Raw genomic sequence first — 8,674 nt, forward strand, 5'->3', positions numbered from 1 at the left:
TGTACCTTCTGTGGTGTTATTGGAGTAACGTATGGGGCAGTGAGACAAAAAGCCAAGGTGGAGGCCCGTTTCTACCAGAGCAAGCTAACGTCAACAATTTCATCAAGAGTTTCAACTCAGTCCTCTTTTATTCTCCAATTTATGATATAGTTGAATTAACAATAAAGCTATTCCTACTGCATTTTGGCAGATTCCACTGAATTAACTTGAATTACAGTAAATGAAAAGCACTAGCAATACTAAACTACTGCACATAGTCAGTAGGGGATGCAGCGACTGTGTTGTTAAACCATCGCACTCTGGTTTAACTTGAGTTAAACTTGTGCACATGCTTCCCTAATTGCTAAATGCAGTACTTCGGTGTCTGAATAGCCAGAGGGCGTCTGAAGGTGTATCGAGCAGAAGAGTCTCAGAGAGCTGTGATCTTCTGTGCAAAGCATTCACTCTGGGAACGATCCTAGAATCAGAAAAAGACTGAGGTTTGAATCGGCTCCGGAGGTTAGCTGGTCCAGCCGCCCCCTGCTCAAAGCAGGGCTACCTTCCCAGCTAGATCAGCTTGCCCAGGGCCTCGCTCAGCCAAATTTTGAAGATCTCCAAGGATGGAGATCCACCACCTTTCTGGACAACCTGCCCCAGTGCTCAACTCCTCTGTGGGGAATAATTTTTTCCTCATCTCCAACCAGAGTCTCCCTTGCTGCATCTTGTATCCTTTTTTGTGAGTCCTGTCACTTTGCCTTGAGAAGTGGCTTTGTCTTTTCTATAGGCACCTGTAATTTACCAGAAGGCAGAAATTAGATCTCACGTACCACTTCTTCTCCAGGCTGAACAAACCCATTTCTCCCAGCCTCTCCTCACAGCATGGGCTCCAGCCTCCTAACCACATTGAGGGGTCCTCCACCTGTGGACTTTTAAGCAGAAAAAGGACTCATCAAAAGAGTGGAAACTTCTGCTGTTTGCTAAAGGGAATGTAAAAGAATTCATGCATACAAGGAAGAAATACATGCAAAATGAGATTCAATTTAGCAAGAGAATTACAGGATAACAAGAAATCATTCTCTGCGGTTTGTTCTTACCTTGTTGAGTGGCCCAAAGAAAACACTGATAAATATATTCAAGGGAAAGGAATCAGCAGATGATTTCAAGCTGGATTGCCTATTACTTCTTTTGAATCTGTCCTCTCTAAATAGTAATTAATGTATCCAAAAAGATGAACTAGCCCTTTAAAAAGATGAGGCTGTTCATGCACATAATATCGATGAAAAGGTCTCGGGGACCAGAAAAAGAACAAGACAGCGAATAATGGAATAAGTTAGACCTAATGAAATAAATCAGACATCTTCAAATTAGACAAGCCTGATAAACATCATCTAAGGATACCTAGAGAAGTGGCTCTCACTGTCTCAGAAGCCTTAGCAGTCATCTGAAAAACTGAGTTATGGGAGATTAAAGAAGAGCAGATGCCTTTGAAAGGCTGAAAGAGAGGAGCTGGGAAATAACGGAGCAATCAGCTTAATTTTTAGGCTGTCGATCTGGCACCTTTCACAAGCTCTAAATTATTTTTACCATAGCAATAAAAAATATAAATCCAGATAACCTAAACTGATTTTGCAGCAATAGATTTAAACTTTGCCCCGCCTCGCCCATGAAAATATATTACTAAGGTGTAAAAGAACACATATTCCTAAGGTGTAGACCACTTCAGACCAACTGAGTGCACCTACCCCCTAGACTTTAAAAGCTAGGAAATGACAGGATATAGAAACATATGTAAAAAATTGGTTAGTTATAACCACCATAAGGTCTGTGCCTATGCAAATGACAGGTTTAAAAACAAACAGACTGACTGAGACTGCAAAACTCAAGGTGGTGTTAAAATATCCATAGGAGCAATTAATGTTGCACAAGAGAAGTGGCAATGTTCAACCATTTTGGAAAGTGGGGGGTTATTTCCTCTTTGTCCTTGTAAACTGCGATTCAGGAAGAAGGTGTCAACTCATCGTTTCTGTGGATTCATGCTTAAGACCCTATAGGCACTAAGAAATTATGTTACAGAAGACAGAGGGAGGTTTCTTCAGAAAAGATGGATCTCTGATTGCGGGCCGCTAACACCCAACCCCACCCATTATCTGTGGGACAAGGTGAAAGCTCAAAGAAGTCATGTCTCCTCTTTCTCCACAGTTTAGAGAGTTTTTTTCATCAGTGTGATACGTAACCCGTTGCAATCAGAGAGGCCTGTTAGCATTGTGAGGGCCTTACACCAAATAGTGCACATACTCTACCACCCTGGCTATCTAGAGGACTCTTAGCAGCAGACAAAACCTAAGAAAACACATTATCTTCCATCCTTCCCTCTATCAGAGATATCCTTTCAGTTTTTTGGTTTTTTTTTCCTAGGAGAGGGAAGCTGGTTGGAGTCAACCCTCCTTGGGATCAGAAATTCTGTTATCTAAAACCCTAACCTGCAGGTTTAAGAGGATTTCAAGCTAAGGTGGAGACCCCCCCCTCAGAAATCCAGACAGGACCTCAGACAAGGGGATGCGAAGCAGTTTGCATTGCCATTTCACTAGTACTTTCAGATTGCCCCCAGGAGCAGATCCGTTATACATCGACCCAGACAGCAAGACTCAAAGAACTCAGACACTCTTTGCCTGTAGGACATATGCGTGTAGGCAGTGGACGAAGCTGGGAGCTTCTGGCTGTTCCTTTTTTTAACAAGATGTAGCCATGCCCTTTGGGTCCATTCTGTACCGCAGGCAGACCTGAAAAACATGTTTTCTGCCTCCATGGCCTCTATTTCTAGAACAATTTACTGGTCCACTAAGTGGAGATCATGAGGCAGTCCCACAAGTTCCAGCCCCTTTCTGCATGAGAGGTACGTATTTTGAATTAGAAAAGAAGGTGTGTATCTTTGCATTAAAGATGATCCACACATTAAATATGACATTTTTTCAAATCATCATTCAAAATAATTTACATTATTTATCATCATGACTTTGTCACCACAAAAGAAGCTCTTAAGCAATGACTACCGAAAAATGTTTGCATTTCATTTTGTTTTCTTTTCGTATTCAAGAGACCTTTGTGCAAAGCTAGTTATATCTTCTTTTTGTTAAGTAAATCGGCACATTTTGCACAGCTGCACAGATTTTTTCTGTCGTAAAGAGAAAAGCAATTTGAAAAATTAGAATATGAAAATGAAGTTATGAGGCATGGAAACCCACCGAGAATATTCTAGAATAATTGCAGCGGCATAAACTTCTTGACATTTAAAACAGTCATGAAGTAGCCAGGGGTTTGAGGGTAGTGATTATTCCCCTCTACTTGTGTGTGAGGCTGTATCTGCAGTACTGGGTCCAGCATAGCTCCCCCATGAGAAGATTTGCCAACATACTGGAAAGGCCCACTGGAGGAGGCCCACCAAGATGGTTAGGAGGCATGTCGAATGAGGAGAGGGGAGCTGGGTTTGCGTAGCCTAGAGAAAGGACTGTTAAGGGGGTTTCAGTTGCTCTCTTCAACACCCCAAGAGGTGGTTGCAGAGAAGATGAAGCCAAACTTTTCTCAAGGGCGTGTAGTGATAGAACAAGAGGCAGCAGGCAGCAGGGGAAACTCCCAACTGGACACACAGAAAAACTTCTTCCCCAGGAGAATGGTTAAGGATTAGAAGAGCTTGACCAGAGATGTGGTGCAACCGCCATCCTTAAAGACTTTCAAGACTGATCTGGACAAGGCTAGGAGCAAACTGGCCCAACCTTGAAGTTAGCCCTGTTTTGAGCAGGGGTTTGGACTAGGTGACCTCCATAAGCCTCTTCCAACCTAAATCCTTCTGTGTTTCTGTGATTTTATAATTAGAACAACTCTCTGTGATCGACTGGCTCCTGATGCGCTGTCCTTAGCTGCTGTCTGTAGCAGGTCTTTATCTGCAAGCTCAGGCTGGCTCACCTCTCCGTGGCAAGAATATGGAACCTCCAAGGCTGCCTAACTGAACACACAATTCCTGTAACATTTCAAAAATAGCTGCTGAGAACCATCCTCCAGCTAGCTCACCTTGAAACATTTAAGTTACCCACCACCGGGGTTTACATCTTACATAGCTGCAACCAGCACCGTGGGTGTTACCGAACAGTTTCTGTTCTGTCCTCCCTTCTCCCCCTTACTTCTGCCTTTTTCTTTGGCTGAAGCAACTAATCAAATGCTGATATGTCAGCAAGTGGGTTTCAAAAAACATTTTAGGAAGTTTTAATTATGCTGGTTGTCACTACATTCATATTTCTTATTGGGAGATGCTCCCATATTTAATGCAGTGTTATAACTTAGTGTTAGGTTCATGATGCTGTTTGCTACCATGCAGGACCTGGAATTTCATTCCAGAGATTTTGCATTTGTAAAAATTCAGATGATGGAGAAAGAAGAGTTGAAATGCAACATTTTCTACAGGGTAAAATGGCTTTAAGAATCCACGTGGAACATCTGAAACAGACATTTTTAGCATTTCAGGCCATTTCCCCCATTTCCTTCTTCACTGCCTAAGAATGTCAGCTGAAGACATGGGCAGGCAAGTGGACAGTGTACCAGCCTGACAGCTGTCCAGGGAGACATTCAGACCTACAAGGGCAAGAAATCCTGGTAACACAACGTTCAGGGTATCACCTTGCTGCATAACAAGTTAGTTGGTGAATTTGAAGCCTGAGAAGCCACAGGAAATGGGAGTTTAGGGGGTGGTTCTCAAGAGCCTCACGGAGAGATTTCTAGGTTGAGGAGAACTGGAAAAGATTCAGGGGACACTGCCAGAAATCTTACTGCTGTGTTCCTAAGGACACTTATTTTCCTCCAATAAGCTGGTATTTCCCAGAAGAAAAGCATTTTATGAGAGCATTTTGTGGACAGATTTAATTTTTTAAAATATTAGAAAGAAAATACTATATTCTCTTTGCTGCTCAGTCATCCCGCTCATCAGCATTTTGATGAGAAATTCCTCTCCTATGATCTTGTCATAATGAAACAGTTAGCTCAGGATCCCTTCAGAGCTGCCAAAGGCCTGCAGACTGCCAGAAAACCATTCTGGGTGGGTTACAATTCCATCAGTAGCTGTTGAATCAGTAGCTATTAGGTCCAGCTCTGAAGAACTGCAGAAGGACCTTACAAGACTGAGCAACTGGGTGATAAAACAGCAAACGAAACTCAGTACAGATAAAAGTGATTTACATGGGGAAAAATAATGCTAACATCACACGTAAAACAACAGGGTCTCTATTGCCGTTCAGAACATAATAATGAAGTTATGACAGGCAATTCCATTGAAACATCGGCTTGATATTTAGTAGCATTAAAAACCACCAACCAGACGACTGGAGGTTAGAACAGAGAGCACACACTTGCACAACCGCCACATCCTAAGCATCATGTGCAGTTCTGGTTCCCCCATCTGGAAAAGGACATAAAACCTGAGAAAAGTTCAGAAACATTTGATAGAGATGATGAAAGGTTTGGAGTAGTCTCCATGCAGGGAACAAACAAGTGAGCTAGGACTCTTCAGCTGGGAAAAAAGGTGATGGATAAGGGATATGACAAGAAGACCATAAAATCAAAAGTGTCCTGAAGAAACTAGTCAGCGATCGGTTGTGTGCTGTCTCTTCCAATGCAAGAAGTGGGGATCATCCACCAAAACTGTTAGGAGCCAAAGTAACCAAAAGGAGGTAATACTTCACACAACAGGTAGGACCTGGGGGCTCCCTGCCACAGGATGTCATGAGCGCTAGAAGCTCACGTGGTCTCAGGGAGCGATTGGCAAATTAATGGAGGAGAAATATTCAAAGGACCATTAAACTCAAAGGCAATATATCTGGTCCAAGAAACCAGTGGAGTCTGGGAGAATATTCTGGGCAAGGATCATTGTATGCCTGCCCTGTTCTTGTAAAAATTGTAAGAATTGTTTTGGCCACTGTTCATATCTGTTTCCCCTTTAGCAACAGGCAAATGTCAATTGCTAACACACCTGGAAGCCTCTGAGCTATAGAAAAAGACAAATGGGGAGGGGTCAATAATTTCAAGGGAAGACAAATGGAAAACGGGAGTGGAACATGCAAAGCATCAGAAATACAAAGAGCTACGCAGGTGAAGCAGGAGTGTACAGGCACGGTCCCGAGGGATGGTTTGGTGACAGAGTGCCTGGAGTTACCCATGCTGCCAGAGCCACGCATGGGTAACTCATTTAAAGAAAAAAGCAGGCCTATAGGCAGATAGCTATGTAGCCAGCAGCCAGCTTCAGTGCAACTGCATAGGAATACCAAGTGCAGAAGGAAGAAACTTAACTCAAATTCATAACACAAGCAGCCACACCGTAAGAACTAAACCAGATTTTCATGAAAAAACAATGCTCAGGTTTAAGAAACGCAGAGCAAGAAATTAAATAATTAAATACAACCGCGTGTTTGATAAGAGGATCAGTGGCAGGTGTGGAAAATCCACCTGGAGTGTCACCTTGTCACCTGGAGTGACAAGAGGTGAGGACACCCCGCAAGAAACATGCCACCTTGAGGGTACGGGCAGCCCTCGGTCCCTCCGAAAGGTGCCCTTGCGGGTGGCCGGGGCAGGCAACGTGGTGCCTTGCACCTCTCTGCGGGATGCAGGGCCCCTCCCTCGACTTTCCCCAATGCCAGCTGCAAAAAAACGAGTGGCAAAAACCATGCGGTGCCACCAGTCCACTCGATCGGGATGTTTGGTTGGGAATAACAGAACCACTGTTGTACCCCCACCGCTCTGCCGGGGGTTGTTTACAAGATTTGTCCTGGCGAGGCGGCGGGGCACGACGGCGTGCCCAGCTCAGCCCTGGCAGCAACGCGGCAGGAGCACACCGCCCCTTCTATTCCAGGCTGGAATTTTTCCCACTGGAAGAAAGACAGACACAGGTTTCCCTTTGCCGCAGCCTCTGACAGGGGTTGTCGCAGGAGCTAAATTGCTTTCTGTTACTGCTGAGACTAAATTTGAAGTTTATAGGCAGGAATTTTTCAAGGGGTCTGTATACTTTGAGAAGTCTCATTGACTTTTAAGAGGACTCAGACATTTAAGAAAAAAATAAAACACCCCAGTGGCAGTAGATTATGGCATATTAACTTTGTGGCAAACTATGTAATGTGGCAAAGTATGAAAATTCTAACAAAGTTCCAAAGCAATGACTAACATTAGGTAAACACTGAAGAAAAATCTACAAAGGATTATCCCATGTGGTGTTTCCCCTCCTTTTCTTTCTAGGTTTTTCAGTCAACAGATTATTTTCTGAAGGCTCCAGCAGCTTCTCCTGAGGGCATCTCTAAGGAGAACGTAAACAGTCCATTCATTTAGATGCAGGAAATTTTTCCTGTTTCCCCTCTATCAACACATAAAACCCCTGCCATCAGTGCAAACATCGACAGTCCTGTGTTGTTTTGGTTTTTTTTTAAAAAAGCAACATTAATTAGAGAAATCTCACATTGAATAGGGATTGCTTACAAGGATGGACCTTAATTCCTGAACTTCAAACCTAGTGACTTTTAAGACTCTCACATTTTAAAACTTCACACAGTCACCTATCACTTCTTTTTCGTCTTCCTTTTAAATTATTTGCGGCAACCCACATTCAAAACCACCTAAGCAGAGGTTTGGCCACCTGACCATCAGAGCCGCAGCGGCACATCGCTCAGTAGAGAGAGACAAACAAAACGCACCCCCTTTCGTCGGGCTCCCGGACTGGGAAGCCAGGACAGCATCTTCAGCCACTAACTAGAGTTTTGGGCATCTTCCTTTCTGGCAATCAAGGCAAGAGTAACTGGGACAGAGCAAACCGGTGCAAGAAAACTCACAGTTTTTTAAAAAAATAAATCTGCAGTCTCTGGGGTTGTTTTTTGGGGGTTTTTTTGAGATATGGAATAAAACTGCTGATCAGCAGAAGAGAACTAGACTCCCAGTTTCTTGTCTGAAACCTCCCATTTGCACTTGACAGGAAGAAAAGAACTCAAAAAAGCCAAGAGCAAGGCGAAATTTCATAGATAATGCAGGAAAATGGGTCTACTTAAAGGATTTAAAGTGATGCAGATGTGAGCTGTTACTCTATTACAAGTCTCAGTTATACCCAATTTCAGTCAGTTTATGATCCAAGAACCTACTTTTCTTTAGCTCCCAGATAAAAGCTTCCTACTTTCATTTTAGTCTGCCAGTGGTAAGCTCAGTTAAAAAAAAATAATAATCTGGACTGTTCATTTTCCATACAGTTAGCTTTTCACCGATTTAATTGTCTGGATTGTCTGTATCAACAAGCATTCATATCAGCTTAACTTGTCATAAAATTGTATCCTTAGCAGAGCCACTGACTTGAAGGGAAGTTTAACCTGCTGCTCGGGGACATCAGTACATACATTAGCAGCAGGCATAATTCTAAACAAATTCTGGTTTCTTCACATAAGTTTTAACATTTGACCTTCTGATAATTTATGGAGATCATTAGAGCATAAAAAGATGGGCAGGATTAAAATCAGTCACCCTCAGGGTCGAGCACTGCAGACTGTGATGGTGATGAGGACTCAAAAATGACACTGGTCTTCCACCCTTCTTCCATTTCAAATGCCCAATGTCAGAATAAATGCGAAGATATGAAAATCAATGCTCAGTTTCACGCTTGAAGTTTCAAGTTGCTGTAATTTTT

The sequence above is a fragment of the Rissa tridactyla genome, chromosome 2 (genome assembly GCF_028500815.1).
Source record: "Rissa tridactyla isolate bRisTri1 chromosome 2, bRisTri1.patW.cur.20221130, whole genome shotgun sequence".
NCBI lineage: Eukaryota > Metazoa > Chordata > Aves > Charadriiformes > Laridae > Rissa > Rissa tridactyla.